The sequence below is a fragment of the Canis lupus genome, chromosome 35 (assembly GCF_011100685.1).
Source record: "Canis lupus familiaris isolate Mischka breed German Shepherd chromosome 35, alternate assembly UU_Cfam_GSD_1.0, whole genome shotgun sequence".
NCBI lineage: Eukaryota > Metazoa > Chordata > Mammalia > Carnivora > Canidae > Canis > Canis lupus.
Window position 1 is genome coordinate 19677697 of NC_049256.1, and position 20546 is coordinate 19698242.

Consider the following 20546-nt stretch of genomic DNA (forward strand, 5'->3'; position numbering starts at 1 on the left):
AGATAGATAGACAGACACCATGTACCCTCTTCTAGAAGTAAGCCCTCAAAATTTAAGATTCCCTAAAAATTTGCCTGAGAGGAGAAAGACAAACTATTTAAAGTGGTCTATACTTTCATCAGAAAGTGACCACAGTATATATCTGATATTCAACATCTGAATCACCTTCCTAGAAATTAGACTGTGTTTGCCATATGAAACTTTACAGAAGGCAGAGGCCATCTCCTCCTTTGCTCATTTGTCTGCTACCTCCACCAAACTGGCTGCCGTTTGTGGCACACAACCTAGTCAGCCAATCAGACCCCACCACCCAAGACACTGGGCCCACTGGCCATGATGAAAAGATGCAGGGACAGTGGACACTGCCAATTATGTCTCATGACCACCATGGCAGTGAAGGCTGTGCCAGCTGGGGCTTAGCAGCATCATCCTCCACAGGACTTCTCTTGTTCCTGCCCAACTACCAAGCATAACTCTCCAGGCTTCCTGGAAATTCTGTAAGACAACCAATATCCTTTTCTTTTCATTTTCTGGCATTTCTTTTCCTTTATTGCAAAGATCTATCAACACAAAGCATGTGTAGAGTTTAAAATTTCAATAGAAGTAAAAGACGTTTGAAGAAAAACAACCATCCCCTGCTTCGTCTCTCAGCCCCTCACTGCTCAGCTATGCTCCCTGGAGGCATCTCTTTCAACCTCTTTGTGTATTTCCTCTGGAGTTTATCTCCATATTCCTCAGTAATTACCCTGCTAGTCCTGGATTTCTCAGTATTAGACACCATCTGTTGACTTCTTTATTTTTTCTGCTAGATGATGGGTAGGTTCCTTCACCTCTATCTGTCCTCACCAAATCCTCCAAATACAGTCATAGAAAAATTTTATTTAACCCAACATTGAGTGGTCACGTTATAAGATCCAGAAAAAGGCCATATAGTACATTCTGATGATCTTTCTCCCACACCATCAATTTTTGTCACACTTTTTGAGACTTGCATGGTTTTCTACTTACCGGTCATTAATATTATTTCAAATGCTTGATTGTACAAGAATTTCAGAAGCTTTTTTTTTTTTTCTGGATGCATGATCATATCAGATAATCTCCTTGTGCTCCCTGTTTTCCCTGGGGATATGATGTTTATCCGACTGTTCTCTTTTCAGTTGGAAGCTTTCCTCTCATGTTTGCAGGTTGTTAGTTGTCTGTTTATAGAGTGAAGCCCTAAAACCGATGGGAAGTCCAGCATACATGGGAGGGCCCATACCCTTGTAGGTGTTTCTGTAGCATAAGTGAGGGGAAAGCCCACTCTTTACTGGTGAACTCCTAAGATAATGAATTTTTTTTCTGAAGCTGTTCAATGTCTCCAGAGTAGAATCCCACCAGTCTCCCTTACCAGGGCATAAACCTAGCTGCTGGCCTTCAGAAAAACAAGCAAGGCATCCTACCAGGGCCACTTCGTGCGTCGTGTGGCCCAGTGCAAAATGAAAATGTGAGCCCCTTGTTTCAAAAGCAGGAAAAATGCCATCAAAGTTCCTAAAATATAAAGCGTTCTTCTGCAGTCTCTCTCTCAATTTGTCATCGTGGTTTTTTAGTTGCTATTTAAAGTTGTTCTAAATTTTAAAGAATTAAAATTTTAAATTATTAGCATGATTTTTACTGCTCATCTTTACATCATGCAATGCCAGTTTTAAATGCATCTAACTCTGAAGCAGAATCACTGAAATTACACAATTTTTATTTCCTGAGCAGGTACTTGCATATATATTTTTTGTTCTTAACCAAAACAATGGAAATGCTCCACACACACAAAAATAAAAATAAAAATAAAAAGTGTTTTCCTTTCACTTTTTGATATGCACATATTCTACTGAACTCTCCACCTTCATGATGAATAAGTAAGGGCTGATTGCCCTACTTGTTCTTTCGCTTTTTGACATTGGTTTAATTGTAGATGATTTGACAAATACAGGAAATGAACAGGGATAAAGGAAGCACACATGATAGGGTTCCTTGGTGGTCATGTTTCTTAGAACACAACTGCCCCTTTTCTGTGTTGAAAGTTCTGATATGAGCAGAAAGCATGGCCCCTTGAGGATGTCAATGTGCTCACTCTGTGCTCACTTTGAGTCTTGCTAAACTATCGCGCAGCTGGGTCCACTGAACCTCTGTGCTCATGGGCAACAACACTGGAATGGCAGGACGCCTGGGTGGCTCAGTGGTTGAGCATCTCCCTTTGGCTCAGGGCACTCCCGGAGTTCTGGATCCAGTCCCACATTGGGCTCTCTGCTGGGAGCCTGCTTCTCCCTTTGCCCATGTCTCTGCCACTCTCTGTCTCTCATGAATGAATAAATAAATAAATATTTTTAAAAAAACAAAACAAACAAACAAAAAAACACTGGATGGCAAAGAATAGTGGATGAGCACATTATGTGTATCTCCTCTCCTCATATTAATGCTCCATCATCCCACAAAACCTTACTTGCAAAACACAAGCCTATAGATAAAATGATTAAGAATTTCAGAACGGCAACAGTGTTAAGTCAAGCACAAGACTTTTTTGACCACTTGGTTCCGTGATGGTAGGCCCATGTTCCATGCGTCATTATTTAGCCCTTTACTCAAAACCCTTTTTCCAACCCATGGCTTCTCCCTCACCTATCATGGTGCTTGGTTTGAGTCTGCAATTTTTCATATTCAGTTTGTTCAGAGAAGACATATCTTCTAAGTTTAAGAAATATACCTAGAACATAAAACAGATCCATAAGGCATGTGGGAAGCAGGTCCACAATTGATAAGGGTCTCAGTGTGACAAACATGAATATAAAGTCAGATAGGTTCCTATAGCCTGAATGGAGCAAAGTAGGGTAGGTAGGGAATTGGCTAGAAGGGGATATAGAAAATACCAGACTAGTTAACATCCATCAGGGCTTAGAAAAGTAATCTGTTATTGACATATCAATTTATGTAGCTGAAGACTATTGCTTCAATTAAATGACATTTTGCACTTTAAAAATTGCCTTTGTTAAGTCTGGCACTGCAAAAATGTGTGATTTCCCCAAAGTGTTTTTGTTGATGTAATGGAAAATAGTGCATTCTGGAGTTTACAGAGCTGGCATTGAACCCTGATCTTGGTGCTCCCCGAGTGTAGCTGTAGATAAATTATTTAACCTCTCTGAGCTTTACCTTTCTCTTCTGTAAATAATGGAGGTAACAATATCTGATCTCAGACCACAGTTGTAAAGATAAAATATAGGTTGAAATTATAACATAGTGCCTAACACATTCTTGATGCACAATGAATATTAGTTTTCTTCCTTGCTTTTGATATTATAAAAATCTCTTACAAAGATATATAAGTGAACCAAATATTAAATTGGGAATGATAAGGGGCCAACACAAATTTCTTATCCCCCATGGATAACAGATAATAGATGATATATCTGTAAGTTTTCCTTATTACACTAATGACTTTGCATTTATATGTGGGGTTAAACGTAATGCATAACTGGCTTCCATTTAAGCACTGTACACATAAATTTGATTGGATTTGAGCAAGCAGAAGCACTTTAGAGTTTTTTATGAACTTGTTTTTAAAGATATCTCAAATGTGTCTAATTGGATATTTCTAATTGTTTATTTCTATCAATAGTTATATATTTTCTTATCTTAGTGGACTTGATGCTGCTGTTTGTGGTTAGCCCATTTCAGGTCCCCAAATAATGGCCATCGTGGGGCCATGTTGTGGTCCATTCATGACCCATGTCTACACTGGGTATCTATCTGCAAGCATGTCTTCTGTACTCGTATGTTGGATGTGTTGCAGATCCTCACTTCAGCAGCTATATTTTCACTTTTTTCACATTAAGATCATGATTGCCAAGATGGTGAAGAAATGACTCAAGAACCTATATATGTCTATATGACTAGCCCAAGATTTAGAGTTAAGCAGCATTCTGCAGCCCTGTACTTGTCATATTTCCTGTTTAATCAGAAGAATAATGCCTTATAGAAATGTCATGAAGGTGCAATGCATATGCAACATAATGTAAGTGTTAATATACAAACTAATATCAATACATTATTTAAGTGCCAGGTATTTGACAATAAGAATAAGCAATGTGAGAAGTGATCGATCTGGGTGGTGGAGTTTGGAGGGGAAGGCCAGGACTTGGCTAGGTAAAAAAGCCATTGCATAGTTATGAGACAATCCATGATATCTCATAGGAAAAGCCTTAATGATTCTCAAAGTTAGGAGTAATCTTGTAGCACATATTCCTTATGCACAATGAATTTTGGCTTTATGCCTTACTTTTGGTATTATAGAAATCTCTTATAGAAATGATGGCTTCCAGTGCAAAGAGTAAGTAGGATGGAAACACTTGACTCTCGGTGGGAAACATGAGAAAGTTCACTCTGCTCTTGTCTTCCTCCATCTGCTCTGCAGGAAAATAAATGCCCTTGGTACTGCCACTAAACTTCTTCAAAAGAATGTGGGAAAGGGAGAGGAAAACTTTCCAGATGTTCCAGAGCTTCAGAAGGCAATAAGGAAATGTATATCATGCCTTGCCAGGGAAACAGGATATAAGTAAAATCTAAAAAGATCTCCAGGAAAGAGTCCAACCAGAAAGACCAGAAAACCATGATGCAAATTAGCATCTCTGTTTTTAACTTCTGATAACAAGGGTACTCCAGAGTTTGCCCATGATCGCCTACAATATCATGATCATCTTTCTTTCCATATATTCTTAGACCCAAGACTGGCCTTAATAGTACATAGAGTAAGTGACCAACCGAGTCTAAGAACACTGGAAATGTTTCCCCTACCACTTATTGTTTTAAAGATTTTATTTATTTATTCATGAGAGACATAGAGAGGCCGAGGGAGAAGCAGGCTTCTCGCAGGAAGCCTGATGTGGGACTCAATCCCGGGACTCCGGAACCATGCCCTGGGCTGAGGGAGACGCCCAACCGCTAAGCCATCCCTACCACTTATAATTGTAGTTCCATCATTGGAAATTCCTATCTCTGGATTTAGATTTGTTTTTATCTGTAAGAACCCACAATAAACCTTTAATGCCCTTAAAAAACAAACAAAACAAACCAAAAAAAAAAAAATAAACTTTAATGCCTTTTAGAGGCCTATCTAATGTTGGAATCAGCTAACATTCAGAAAGCTTGCACTCCACTGGTTCTTTAAATGAGAGCATAAATTAAAATAAGTGTCAAAGTTGACTGAGACCCAGATGAACAAAAGGCCCCAGAGGAAACAAGGGAGAATGATCAAGATAACCACACATCTCCTTCTTCACTATGCTCCCTAGAGATGGCCGTCCATGGACCGCCTCTTAAAAAAACAGAAAATAGACTTGCTTCACCTCTAGTGGTTAGACTTACCTGCAAGTATTAACTAAAGAAATCTTGTTCAACAATGAGCCCATTTCACCAACAAACTATCCAATAACCCTTTTGTTCACTGCTTACTCCGCAGCTCAAAAAACTGGGCCACAGAGAAACACCTGCTTAAAATTGCATGGATCATCATATATAGGAACAATTACCTAATTCCTAATCCCCTGAGCAAGAATCTCCCCAGAGAATGGGAAGAGTGTTAGGATAATTTTCCAGTTCTGTTACTAGTCCCTGCTTTTAAATGAGCTTTCTCGGCACACTGGCTTACAGAGAAATAGGTCTCCCATTGTGTGTATGCATAGAATAGTACAGGAAGTAGTCGTTTTTTTTTTTTTTTCTTCATGATAAACAAAAATAGCCATTCTTACATCTAGGCAAAGTAACTGCTTGCATTTTTTCCAGTCTTTGGATCTGCCCTTAGAATCTACCAACAGCAGTTGGATGATTTTTTTTTTCAAATGGACTGGCACAGATGACCTTGTGTTTGACTCACTGCAACTGACAGTATTTTCTTTGGTTGAGGACCAAATGGAAAACTATGCTTGCTTTCTGAGACACAGGAGCTCTATTTTGAGAAGGAATCAGACACCAAGGGACATAGCTAGTGTTCTCAGGCAAACCTGAGTCAGATAAGCCCTTTCTTAAATCCTCAATTTCAGCCAAAAATAAACTTCTCTAAGGTTTAAGTCAGCATGAAATGTGTGATGTACCTCTTCCTTCCAGCATCCCTATACTGATGGAGCAAAAAAAAGAAAAGAAAAATAAGGGGATAACTGCCTCTTAGAGGATATTCATGAAAATCGGGAGAAGAGTGGAAGATGGGTACATAAAGAAAGTTGAAGTAATTAGGATTCTTATACAGATAAAGGCAGCCAATGGGGTGAATTAATTCTTGAGTATGTAAGGGATGAATACCTGCAAGATGCCATCTGATTTTTTCCAATAAGGACAGAGAAAATTATTACATCTGAATTGCTGTCACTATAACAAAATTGGGCAGTAAGGAAAGTGTAAACAGAAGTTAAATCAGAACTCATCTGATCTCTCTCTCTCTCTCAACTGGCCTGTCAACATATTAGGAATCAGATACTCTAAAGAATACAAAACAGATCCCCTTGTGCATACTTTACGAAAGAAATTTCTGAGAATTGATTGTGTAATTTCTGAAAGTTCTCACTTATTTTGAAAATATAAATGGATGGACATAGGAGAGAGGAAAACAGTGAGGAGATTGTGTGGAGATGGTGGTGGTATGCCTTGAGTCTGACACCCAGAAAGGAGTGGATCGGAAGGGAAAGCCTCCTCTGTCATCTCAGCCTAGACATCAGGCTTCCTTGGGACCATGAAGATCCTGAAATGAATTATCCTCTGTCAGGAAACACAGAGGATTTGATCATGCCTCATCCCTGAGAAGGCAAAAACATTCTAAGGAAGAAGGATGGACATGATACCGGGACTGGTCTTCATCCTACAGCAAGAAGTATATAATTTATCCCTATGGACCTCATGTGAACTAAAGGGGTTTGCAGAGGGGCCCAAGAAGTGAGATGCTAGAGATTAAATCCATCAGAACTACATCCTCCCTTCTATTTTGTTATGAAGACTTAAAAAAAAAAAAAAAGACATCTTGGCTCTAAAAACAAATAAAATTGGAAGATTTAAGTGAGACAAAAAAAGAAGTAAATAACTTGATTGTTCTTAGATTTGTTCAGAGCAAGGCAAAAGAGAAAAAAAAATCAGTTATAAACTTTAATGTAAGGTGCCATACTACTGATAGAGAAATTAAGAGTTTTGATGCAAACCCAGCTGTCAGACAGGTAGAAAATATGATATAGCTCTTGAGAAAAGAGAATGCTCCTGGAACAGATGGGCGTACCTCTGAGCTTTATAAAGCATTAACTAGCTGTTTAAATAAGTCCTTAGCAGATGTTTTCAATGTAATTTTGGAGGTGAAATGGAAAAAAACAAAGTCCAAGGCACAAGGGGAATTGATATCACAAATAAGAGACATCCTTGAATTCAGAGAGCAAATTATTGTCAAAAGTTTTTCTTTTTTTTTAAAGAATATCCGCAGTATTTGTAAAATCACAATACATTACCAAAATGCAATTAAAATAATGTATATTGTGGTATTAGCCTCTAAAAGAAGTAAAGAGACATATTTAAAGAAAAAGATGGTTTACAGGGGAAGCTACGTGAGATGTACAGCTACTCATCTAGGACCAAAAAGGCAAGCAAATGCCCATATCTCCACTGTGATACACAGGAGATTTGTTTTTGTAACAGTACCCTGTATATAATGTTTACATGTAGTAGAGGAGAGATAAATCACAAAGAGAGAAAGGAAAAGATGCTCATAGGTCTATGTTGAATATATGATGTTTATGTGTCCAAAATATGTAGAAAAGAAAAAGTCATAGCACACAGAAAATAAAGGGAACAGTGACTTTTCTCCTACAAAGGCTCACGTACATCCATACTTCAAAAGATCAGCAAACATTTCTCAGGTGCCTCTCAGTAGTACCAGCCAGTGGACTAGGTGATGCAGAGGGAGATGAGTAACACCCAGTCCCTACCCTTGAGTAGCTGGTCTTCCTTGAAGGCTTCTTACTACAAGTCCCTTCACCTACAAGTGCTAAAAACCCATACCTTTACCTACCAACTTGGAGAGATGATAGAGGGAGGAAAAAGATGGAGAGCCAGAGAGACTCAGGCTCCACATGAGAGAGAGGCTAGAGCAGAAAATGTCTAAGACCATCACTCTGCTGGGATGGAGACCCATATGTCTAACCACTCAGCACATTCACCTCAACAAATGACTACATATTATCATTTAGTGTGGAAAGAGAGGACAAATGAAGAGAGAGGAGGAAGACACATGCATGCCTGCCAAATCCAGGCATGTGTGTTGAGAAATGACGTGGGAAAACCCAGGAATGAAAAACACACGTTTTTGACAGAATTCACATCATTCAAGGGTTCATTAAATCCAGCACGGTGGCTTAGAGCAGATTTTTGCTCCTAAATAACCCAGGACTAAGCCAAGGCTTTGCCAGTCACAAGATGTGTGACTTACAAAGTTTATTCATCTGCAAAATGGGAATAAAAACACACCCACAAAGCGTCGTGGCAAGAATTAAATCAGATCATTCACACAAAGTGTGTTTATCATGGTGCATGAGACTAACAGGAGCTCAACTAATGTTTTCTATCATTACCATTACCATTACCAAACCTGCTTATATTCATGCAACTTTTTTACTTTATTGTGTAGCTATATCTACCTTTCTGACCTCTCAGCGTATCTTGTTTGCAATGTTTATCACTGGTGCATTCCTGAAGTCCTTATTGAGCATCTGTTCTGTGGCGGACCCTGTGCTGGGGACACAGCGGGGGTCAAGACAGGTGTGGTTCCTGCCCTTGGAGTTCAAAGTTTGGGAGAAGAATTACTAGAAACATGATATTACTGCCAACATTCTTAGCATCAAAAAATTTCAGAAGAATCCTTCCAAGACTCACAGTGATCCAAATAGCTCTTACAAAATGGAAGAGAAACTCTCCCCCACAGGAAAGCTAGAAGGGGAAAACATGAGCATGAGACAGGATGAACACTGATCCTGGCACTGAGTCTTCTGCGTTAAAGTAATTCAGATGACCACAGATCTTGCCATTCCACACTCCATTTCTCTGATGGTTCTGCTTTTCTTTACCTTTGCTGCTACTATTCTTGTTCCTAAATCATCACCTACCAGGCACTACCGCTAGAGGCTCCTTAGTGCATTCCTTAGTGCATCATTCCTCCAACCTCCCCTGACAGCCTTGCAAGACTTTCCCAATCATCTCTACCCTACTCCAAACTTGGCAACAGTCTTCCATTACCCACAGGGCAAAAGCCAATGACTCTCCCTGGCAAACAAATCTGTTCATGAACCAGACTCTTATATGTCGGGTCTTGCCATTTGCTCTAACCAAATTTTTACCCTGTTTTAATGTCTTTCTTTTTTTAAGATTTTATTTATTTATTCATGAGAGAGACAAAGAGAGAGGCAGAGACATAGGCAGAGGGAGAAGCAGGCTCCCTTTGGGGAGCCTGATGTGGGACTCCATCCCAAGACCCCAGGATGACAACCTGAGCCAAAGGCAGATACTCAAACACTGAGCCACCCAGGTGCCCCAATTTGTTTTAATTTCTTAAAGGTTTCAAAATGATAATATTACCTCTCATCTGTTTTTCCACAGGCCAGCCCCTCTGCCCAGAGTACTCTGTCCCTCTCTCTTGGGCTCCCTAGTATTATCTTGGCTCCTCAAACCTTGATTTTAGGAATCTTAATGGCTTATCACATTTTTTCTGTGTCTATCTCTCCACTGGATGGCAAGGTTAATGTCTTGCATTTTGGTATCCCCACATCTGTGATATTGCGTAACTCTAAATAGATGCTCAATGAAAAAAATACCTGTTTTTTCATTCATTATATCTTATTGGATATTCATTGAAACTGTGCCTTTTAGAAACTATGTGAGGCTGGCAGAGCCAGTTTGGGATTTTTGTCCTGTTGTCAAATGATAAAAACCAAAATCAAGAAATATTCAGAAGTGATGGTCCAGGTAAATAGACATAATGCAAGTTGTTTCTTAAACAACCTTCACATTCTCTCTTCTACTAGTCCACGTGACCTCTGAGTATAGGGATGTGAAGCAAGAGAAATAGATTGAATAATAAAAGTAAATAATATAGCAAGAAAGCAAAAGAAGGGATTTGCAGGTGTAAACCAAAAATAAATTAGATCATGACCGTGAATTTGTTAGTCACTTTCCAAAAAATTTACTCCTAAAGAAGAATTTTCTACACGGCTTTCCATTCTCAAACCAAACAAAAAACGTTCATGCTTTTTGATCTACCTACCATTTAAAACTTTTGTTCTTTCACTGTTTGTAGTCCTCAACTTTCAGTTTCCAAAATGACATCAGGTATTCAATTTAGCTATAAAACAAACCTACAGCTCAGGTAGGATGTTGCCTATAGGATTGCTTGGCTGGTGATGCCCGCAGGATTCAAACAGGGAAACAATATTGCTTTAAGCTACATCCACTCTCTAGACAGTGTCACTGGTCACGGGTAGAGAGGCAAATTCACGAGCAGCATTGTGGGAGTTAATGAATGGCTGGCCAGATGGTGCCTGTCAGAAGGTGTTGACTCTTTAGACAACTGGGACTGTTTCCTGAGAGTAAATGAGAAGTGCAGCAGAAACGGATTGCATCTCAATCACACAGAGGCAGACAGACCCACTGCTAATGAAAATAATCACATAGCCAGGCATAGTTTTCCTCTTTTGATTTTGTTTGTTTGTTTTATATGGTAGACATGGAGGAGGATCTCGCTGAAGATATAGTTTTCATGTTAAGTTATGCTATGGAGAAAATATGAAAAGCTATCTATAAATTGCATATTAGTATTCTTAATTAGGAAGTATCAAAATACAACAAGGAAAAAAATTTGATATAGGGGTAAACAAGCCTGGAAATAATGAGAGCATTTCAGCTACTATAGCATGAACTGCTTGGAAAGAAAGACAAGTTAAAATCCAAAGACCTACAGAGGTTGAAAGATGCTTAAGCTGATAGAGCCCACTAACGAAATACTGACATCTTAAATTTCTGACAATACACCTTGAAATAAACCACTTTGACCAACTTGACCATATTCATTTGTTGCCTTATTCAACTGGTGATATTTTCCTCCTACGTGTTCACTGACTTCTTTAATGGGCAAACTCTGATACTCAATGCTAACCTTTTAACAGATATAATCAGGAGAAAACTTCATTGATGTTTTGTTGTTATCAGACAAAATTACCTGAACATATATATCTGCCTGTTGTGTCACCATTAGATATTGCATAAAATCAGCTAAATAAATGCTGTCCCTGAACAGCAGTTGGATGTGGCAGTTGGCAGGCAGTTGGATCTAAGTGAAGAAGTCAACAGACTGGAGAATCTGCTCTTTGTCAGCTATGTGACATTGGGCATTTGCTTAGACCATCCATGCCTGGGTTTCCCATTGTAGTGCTGATTATATGAAATGAATGTAAAGAACCTGACACAGTAGCTGGTATGAAGTTAACTCTCATATCAATTGCTCCTCTTTCCTGACTACAAAGAGCACTCCGTTGAATTCATTCATTCATTTCATTTTTATTTTTCCATCCTCCTTATTGCAAACTCTGGGTTTGCCTTTGGCCCTGCCTCCATCCCGAACAGTCCTCTAGAGCTTCATAGATGTATCCAGAAATTTATCTTGCTTGTTACTTAACAGGAAGCAAGGACCATATGAGTACTATGTGGATAGATATTAAATATCTTACAATCATCATTTTGCTACTAGAGTCACCTCCATTGGTAGAGGTAGGTGTAATGGGTTTTTCCATTACAATTCTTTGTTGGAGATTGATAATTTCCTAAGGGCAGACATTTCTTGCAGTGAGTTTAAACAATGCAGTCAGCAGAAAAAGTCAAAGTTCCATATTCCAAGCATTGACCAAAATATGTGTCATTTCTTTCTTTCAAACATGATTTTTAAAAATTTGTTGTGCGTGAGACATGCATCAGATTACATACACATACACATTTCTCATTACATGGGGTTAGGCTTTCATTCAGCCTCCATCTCCTCTTGCATGAGAAACTGAAGCAACTAGCAAGATGTGGAGCCAGGTTTTTGTGCTTTTTTTGGACAGGATAACAATGGCATACTTTTTTATCTCCAATAGACTTAACAATGAAATATAATAAATAACAGAATGAGGAAGGTTTTGACAAATTATACATGAGTATCCAAAAATGAAAAAGAAGCGAAGAGAATACTGAAATCAGGAGAGAACATTAAAAATGTTCAGCACATCATGGAAGAACGTGATTAGCATGGCTCAGAATACAGAGGTGACGTTGACATTGTTCACAAGAGTTAGTTCAGCCAGCCTAGAAAATGATGTGCGGTGACCACCATTTAACCATAGACTTTAAAAATCATGATGTCTATCCCAGAAACGTCTCCAACTTTTAGAACTTCCCTAAATTTCAACTCAAGACATTCAATCGTGAGGCAAATATCCTGAATATTTATTCAGAGAGATTAGAATTCTTAACTATTATTTAGTTGAGTTGTGTAAATGCTTTGTGCAGACAATGAACTGAACAGTATGATTAATAAGAAAAAGCAACAACGTTTCTACATATATGTTTCTTGCCACTACTCCCTGAGTACTATCCTTTTATCTCTCTCATGGCATCATCTGTCAGGGTCACAAACAACATTCAGACTCAGATATACTCAGCACTCCGCTGATTATTTTCACACTGAGAGTGATGCATGCACACCTGTGGGTCAGTTGCCCTCTTAACTGTAACCCATTAAATTTGTCACATGTTCGTGAGTGAGTACCATTTACAGAACTAGACAGGCTCACTCACCAACACTTGCAGGCCATGTCTGCCTGGGTATTTAAGAATGCTTTCTTGCACTTGCTTGTGAGATGACCATCATAAACATACATGGCTTTTTCCACATTGAGCTGTCAGATATACATGTGAAATAGAAGTTGAATTCTAACATGACCTTCCTCCCTAAGGATCCATGATTTTCACATTTCAAGTTAGAAGCTAGGACCCACTCCTTCTTGAATCCCAGTTTCTCAATAGGGAAATAGCTTTTCTCCACTGGGCTACGAAAGACTGGAGAGCAACACAACACTGGATCATTTGGGCCAAAATCCACTTTAGCTTCATAAATTTGTGCCCAACAGCACTTTTGCCTCAGTTCTTCTTCACTTTGCATTTGCAGACCCGAGTAAAGAACTGAATACTGACAATGATGTCAGCCAAGGTATTATTGGGCAAGGTTGTAAGAATACACTCGAGTTAGCTAAGTCAGAGAAATCCAGTGTAAATCATTCACCATAGATCATCAAATGAGGCTGAGCAATTTAAAAACTGGAATTTCTGGCCTTCTGTCCCACTATGATAGAGCTACTTATAATTAGGTAAAGTAAATGTGGGGATCCCTGGGTAGCTCAGTGGTTCAGAGTCTGCCTTCAGCCCGGGGCGTGATCCTGGAGTCCTGGGATCGAGTCCCACATTGGGGGCTCCCTGCATGGAACCTGCTTCTCCCTCTGCCTGTGTCTCTGCCCCCCCCCCCGCCCCTCTGTGTGTGTGTGCGTGTGTCTCTGTGAATAAATACAATCTTTAAAAAAAAAAAAAGAGGATAAAAACCTTATTTAAAAAAAAGGTAAAGTAAATGTTTCACTTCTGAGTCCAGTGACCTAGAGTAAATATCCCTGCCACCCATTCAATCCTCATCCTCCTCAAAAATATCTTCTCAAATTGCTTAAGAATTCTTAAAATTCTTTTCACTTGAAGCAAAATTTTTCATTTCAAAAATGCCACTAGGAGAAGTTGTATGTTTACTTAATATTGCATTAAGGTGTCGATATCCTTATATGGGATGCCTGTCTCTTAGTACAATGTAGACCATTAAAATTTAGCACTGGAAAGAAGGTTGGCTGGTCAAGTATTGATCCTTCCTCACTACTCTCTTCACCATAGCTTTATGCCTCTTGGGGTTTTTGCCTTGTGGTTACCATGGCCACCTCCAGGAATGGCATGTTCTCCTTCTAATATTCTGGGTCATGCATTGACTAAAGCCTCTGTTCTTAGTATATCTTAGCAAAGCTTATACTGACTGGAATACTCAAGTAAAATGGTGGCAGGAACAGGGGAAGTGGAGAGAATGGGAGAGGGAAAAAGGAACAGAAACTAGTACTCTGTGACTCCAGTCTGGGAGCTTCACATGTCTAGGAGCTATTTCATTTAATTCTCACATCAACCATACAAGGAAGATTGTATTATTAACACTTCATAAGTAGGACAATAAGACCTAGAGAGATTTAGTAACTTGCCCAAAATAAGCCATTGATAAACAACAGAGCTGGAATTCCAACCCAGATCTGCATGACTTTACGGAGTACACCTGGCTCATATTCAGGGAGGGCTTGCTCCTTCAGAGTATCAAAGGATCCCCAAAACTTTTCTGTTAAGTCTCTTGGCCTTCCTAACTCCACATCCCAAATCCAGCTCTATAGGGAGAGTGCCAACACCTTCCAAAGGGAACATCTCTAATATATAATTAACTCTATGGGTAAGCCCAAGAGAAACATCCTGCAAGCCCATCTGGATTTGACACTCTGGTTTCTGACTGTCTAGCCTGAGACACTCCTTTTTCAGGTGACTGTTTCTCCCGCAAATCCAATCTGAATTTTATAGACCACAAAACCAAATAGTACCTCATAACCATGTGATCTTTCATGTATCTTCCACACGAGAGTTACACACAAATATAATCAGAGGGAGTAGTTCTCCTACACATTATAGTATCATAATATTTTCTGAGGAAGTCATCAAGTACAGAAAGGAGGAGGAATGAGGTAGAAACCACTCTGAATGCAAAGGTTAAAGAAAAGATAGGCCCGGCCAATAAAGCCCTCTTCTATTAAGATCCTGCTCATTTCTGAAGGCTCACCACTGAGTCTTATTCCTCAGGGGGCTTGTTCTGATAGCTCTGTGTAATCCAAATTTACCCAATTTCTATTCCAATAGTTTGTTTCTACCTCTATTATTGCCCCCAAATTATGCTGTCTTGTGGCATAATTAGCTGCTTACATTCCTCCACCCCAAGTAAAATGAAAGTTCCTTATGAGCAAGGACTGTGCCTTATCTCATGCAGTTCTTGAGGCATTTCTGAGCCAGTAGCAGTGGTCATCATATTAACAGTAACCATTACTACTTACCGAGCTCTTACCTTTGGGTTTCCGATCTGTACAACTCCTGAGATAAGGACTATTAGTCTTTAGATAGATGATAGATGATAGATAGATAGATAGATAGATGATAGATAGATAGATAGATAGATAGATAGATAGATAGATAGATAGATAGATAGATATAGGAATCAGTGTTTTAAACAGTTAAACAACAGTTAAATATATGGCTTTGATCCAACATATGACTAATTCCCAGAGGATATGAGTTTTTTTTCTTTCCCAGTGACCACTAAATAAGTGTTTACTGAAAGAATGAGGATTGTAAAACTTCACCTGTTTCTCAGTTTTGGTCTGCAAATGCCCCAAAGTAAATCAAACAGGTAAGGAGGTTTTTTTTGTTGTTTTTAAGATCCAATAAGGCCCTAAGTAAACCCAACTCAGACATGCATTTCTAAGATGAATCAGTGGTTCAAACAAAAAAAAATGTATGTATATTAAGAGTATGAAAATAGAGGGGAAAAAAGAATATAGAAATGGAGATAGAATATAAGAATAGGTAGAGGTGGTCAAAAGGTATAAACTCCTAATTATATAAATAAGTCCTGAGGAGGTAATGTACAGCATGGTGATCATAGTTAACAATATGGTGGGTATTTGTCATTTCTAATAGCTGAGTAATATTCCATTGTACATGTGGATGGAACTGGAGGGTATTATGCTGAGTGAAGTAAGTCAGTCGGAGAAGGACAAACATTATATGTTCTCATTCATGTGGGGAATATAAATAATAGTGAAAGGGAATATAAGGGAAGGGAGAAGAAATGTGTGGGAAATATCAGAAAGGGAGACAGAACATAAAGACTGCTAACTCTGGGAAACGAACTAGGGGTGGTAGAAGGGGAGGAGGGCGGGGGGTGGAAGTGAATGGGTGACGGGCACTGGGGGTTATTCTGTATGTTAGTAAATTGAACACCAATAAAAAATAAAAATAAAAAAAATAAAATAAAATAAAAATAAATAAAAATAAAAAAAAATAAAATAAAAAAACAATATGGTGTTGTATATTTGAAAGTTTCTAGGAGAATAGATTTTAAAAGTTCTCATCACACACACACAAATTGTAACTATGGTGGTGACGCATGTTAGCTAAACATATTGTGGTGATCATTTCACAATATATACATATGTCAAATCATTATGTTGTAAAAACTAATATAAAGTTATGTGTCAGTTATATCTCAATAAAAAAGAGTAAATATGCATTTGACGATATAACTTTTTATTTTCATCTCTGCTATGATTTAGGAGGTCCTTTTACCAAAGATATTTTATGTCTCAGCAAACCAGTTGACTCACTACTAATCTAGGATAGTCAGTCTCTCTGTCAACCTCTATAGATAATCTGTGGATACTCAAATGGTTTGGGAAGGGATAAAACAAAACAGAAATCTATATTAGTATGTATTAAGCCATGTGAATTCAGTATTATCATTTTTAAATAGAATTAAGAGTCTGTAAGCGACGAAGTAGTCTTCAGGTTATTTTCTGTGGGGAAGAAATAATTCTTCATTCCTCCAGAAATCAAGTTTCATGGTATTGTGCACAAAACCTGCTTGTCAGGGGTCAGTGCTGGGAATATTAAACGGTTTCTGTGCTAGAATATTTAGATTTATCCTAGCTTTTGGATACAAAGACTGCCCCTGCTCCACTGAGGCAGAGAGAGACAAGCCATGGTGATAATGTAAATCAGACATGAATAGATAAACAATGGGGATATGAAATTAGCATTATTGATGTGATGAAACTGGAAAGAAATAAAAATAAAGATAAGAAGGGTCACACAAACACATGGCATACACTGAGGAGAGAATAGGAAAAGGAAAAAAGATGTTCTGTTTAGTATATCATACAGGGCAGCTGGTACCACATGGCCACTAATATGATGGGCAACAGCACTATTAATCTCAATAGATGTTATAAGACTAAAAATGGGAGGGGTTTTTGCTCATTTGATTAATCAACTAATCAAATTAGTTGGTTCTAATAAACTAATAATCTACAGATTATTAGTTATTCACTGTGTTAGGCTGTGGCGGTGGAGACCAGAAAATACTAAAAGCTAGTTGCTCCCTTCAGCTGCCTATAGTGTCCTTCACTGCACACTTACTGAATGCCTACCATGTGCTGGGCACTGTTCCCATGTCTCTCTGTCCCACTAGACCAAGAAATCCTTGAGTGTAGGAACAGACAACCAAAGCATTATGACACTGCATCATCAGCACTAATCAGAAGGACGGCCTTTGGGAAGGTTTCCCAGAAGGGAACTTGATGGAGATGATCTTCATTAATGAGTAAAAGCTACACATTTGAGGCAACATGGGCATAAGACAGTATGCCACTTTTTTAGCAAACAGTAAGAGAATCCACAGGGTGAAGGAACAGAGTCTTGAAGGAAATGAAGGTGAGGCAGCTAGAAAGGAGGGCACAGGGTGGGCATAAATGGTCCCAGATCCTATGATCTGGAACTTGAGCAAAATGCACATGCAGAAAAATATAACCAAGAGCATAAGAGAGTAAACATGATTGATGATGAAGATCTACAACTTTAGAGGACCCGTCCTGAAGGCTGAGAAACCAGAGAAATGAGAAGACCACTCTGGCAGACAAAACAACCATTCCTACCTCTCCATTATCTTGCTTGCCTCCCACCACAAAAACAAAAATCAGGACACTGGCTTTCTAGCTCCCTTTATAGCGATGTCTGGCCATGGGATTCTGATCAGGCCAATGAGCTTAAGAGAATGACTGTTCGTGCTTCTCTCTATACAACAAACACAAGCAAATTGTGCATGCTACTTATTCAAAGATTTGTCTTCCCTAATTAAAGACCTTTACCAAGCAAGCAAGGTTGTCCCTCATTCTCCTACAACTACCTATTCTCTGCCTTTGAAAAGGCCTTGTAACCTTGTGAATCCCCACTAGCCAATTTAAGATCATGGGAGAAGGTTCAGGGTGCTGTTTTCTAAGCTGAGATCAATCTCATCAAATAAATCATTCCTGCTTGAAATGTCTCTTCCACTGAACAGAAGATCACTAACCATCCAATTACAATTTATTTCCAAAGATAAGTAAACAAAATTTCATTTTGCTGCATCATCAGGTTCAACCATGTAAGAAAATACAAATAGCTAAAGGTAGATAACATGGGGTTTAGAGTGAAGTCCTGCATGGGTTTTCCTTAAGGTGGCCATACAAAATCATTTAATAGCATGAGCACTAGACAGAAAGTCAGATTCTATTATATTAGATGAGGAAGTTAGATTAGCCACAAAATGAGGACACCAACTGGAAGTCATGACCTAGAACCAGAACCATTCCCTTGGTCGAAGACATGGTGAGCACAAAGATACCCATGAGTAAGGGCCGAGGAGTTTAGGACCAGGGATAATAAGGATTATTAGCAAGGTGGCACTTGGGCATCAAGAGCTAATCGGAAATCTATTGCTATAATTGAGTTCTAAGCAGAGTGATACTAACAGAAAGTGTAATGTTTGAGTTTGTTAAATCTAAAGTAATGGAGCCCTGCCTTTCTAAAGCTGGGACTAGTCTTAAAGACTGGGAGGCTGTTTGCCTCCTCCTGGGGGACAGGTGGTACAGCTGTGTAGAAGGATGGCTACTCACCAGGAAACAGGCAAGACTTGACAGGCCTATTCTTATCTGGTTAAATGAAGACCTTGGATCTCTTAGCTTACTCATTCCTGATTGTCCTTCAACTAGTTCGAGATCCATGCAGAGATTTACCAGAAAGTAGAGCTACATAAAATAGGGATTTTTCTGTACTTAAATTTAATGGGGGACACTTAGAAGTAGCCTTAAAGCCCCCCCAACCAAAAACAGCACGACCATCCAATGTGTATCAGACCCCCTGGGGAGATATTAAGTAAGACAGAGCTTAATTAAAAACAAAAACAATTACCTAATTAGCTCTAGACCAGTTCATTTTATACCTTATCGAAAAAGATCCATAAGCCCATAAGCAGTATGTTAATAATAGTGAGTCACAAAGTCATATGACACTAATATCGCCCCAAATTTGAAAATTGGTTTTGTAATACCTTCCTAGTATTGTTGCAGGCTTTATTGTTTACTTTTTGTATGATTGCTAATTGTTACATAGTTCTCTGTTGGGGTTTTGAATCCCTTAATGCATCTCTTAGAAATTCTTAGTCTCACAGCTTCTGGAATGACAACAGAGCTAAAACAGAAGGAAATACAGTATGAAAACCCCTGCTGGTGTGATTCTATATAGCTTCCTCGGAATGGAAACATTGTGTTTATCCATTTGCATATCAACTCCAACCTGCGCAGGAATATCAATTGCTTTCCATAGCTGCTTTCCTCTTTGTTTTTCTGAAAGTAAGGGATGCCAATGGTGCATGCTGATGAGCTAGTATCCTCTCCCCCCACACACAGAGGGATTGTACTAATCATTGAACTTCAGTCTGTTTCAGAAACAGGTTTTTTTTATTAGAAGATTTGACAGCAGGTGTAAAGTTTTCTATTTATAAAACACATTGACAAATCAATACAAGATTTTATTTAGAACAAATGTATTTTTAATGTTTATTTTGACAAGGATACAGTATGCTATCATCACTGATTCTGATTAATACATTGGTACTGAATGAGATGCCAGAATGTGGAATGCATTAGCTCAGTTATCCTATTTCAAGGGCTTGAATTTTGTTAATCAGAATATAATAATTTAAGTGCCTTTTACATTGTCAATGTCTGATCCACAAATACGATATATGCCAGAAAATATGCATTCTAAACAGACCAGAGGATAAAAATCTCAATAAATTGATAGCTTCTATCTGCTGGAAAAAAATCCAACAAGAGAGAAGCACTAAGGAAGATGAATTAAAAAAAAAAAAAGATCTAAGTCCTGGCTCAACATGACTATAATGAGGAATAAAGGGGTCAGTTTAAACAGGACAGTATCCACAGCTGCTGCTGTAAAGGCCTCGACACTGTAGCATCGCCCTACATACTCGAGGCTAATAATGAGTGCTATGAGTATGTTAGAGTTGTGACCACAAGAACTGCAGTTCTTTCTACTCATGAGCAAGAAAGAATCCTTTGACTTCTGGTTACAGCAATGATTATCAGAAGCTGGATACTGATTCTGTTTAAAAAGGTTCAGCCTATTTTTAATATAATGCATCAAGATCCTGATTGCTTTATGGCCTGACATGCCCCCATGGCTTTCTGGATCTAGGACTGCATATCAAAGGTGTGTTTGCATTTCTAAGAATTTTAAGAATTGTC

The 20546-nt window shown here is 38.7% G+C and overlaps 1 long non-coding RNA gene across 11 annotated transcripts in view; it reads right to left on the reverse strand.

Annotated features, from left to right (window-relative positions):
• The window catches only part of LOC102156827, a 309915-nt gene that overhangs the window by 261436 nt on the left and 27933 nt on the right, over window positions 1–20546 (reverse strand). For 7 of the 11 annotated variants that reach the window (XR_005384375.1, XR_005384373.1, XR_005384369.1 and 4 more), the window contains one exon: window positions 2650–2734. The exons of the other annotated variants lie outside the window; for them this stretch is intronic. This is a non-coding gene — a long non-coding RNA (uncharacterized LOC102156827). The remainder of the gene's footprint in view (window positions 1–2649; window positions 2735–20546) is intronic. 11 annotated transcript variants of the gene reach the window in all.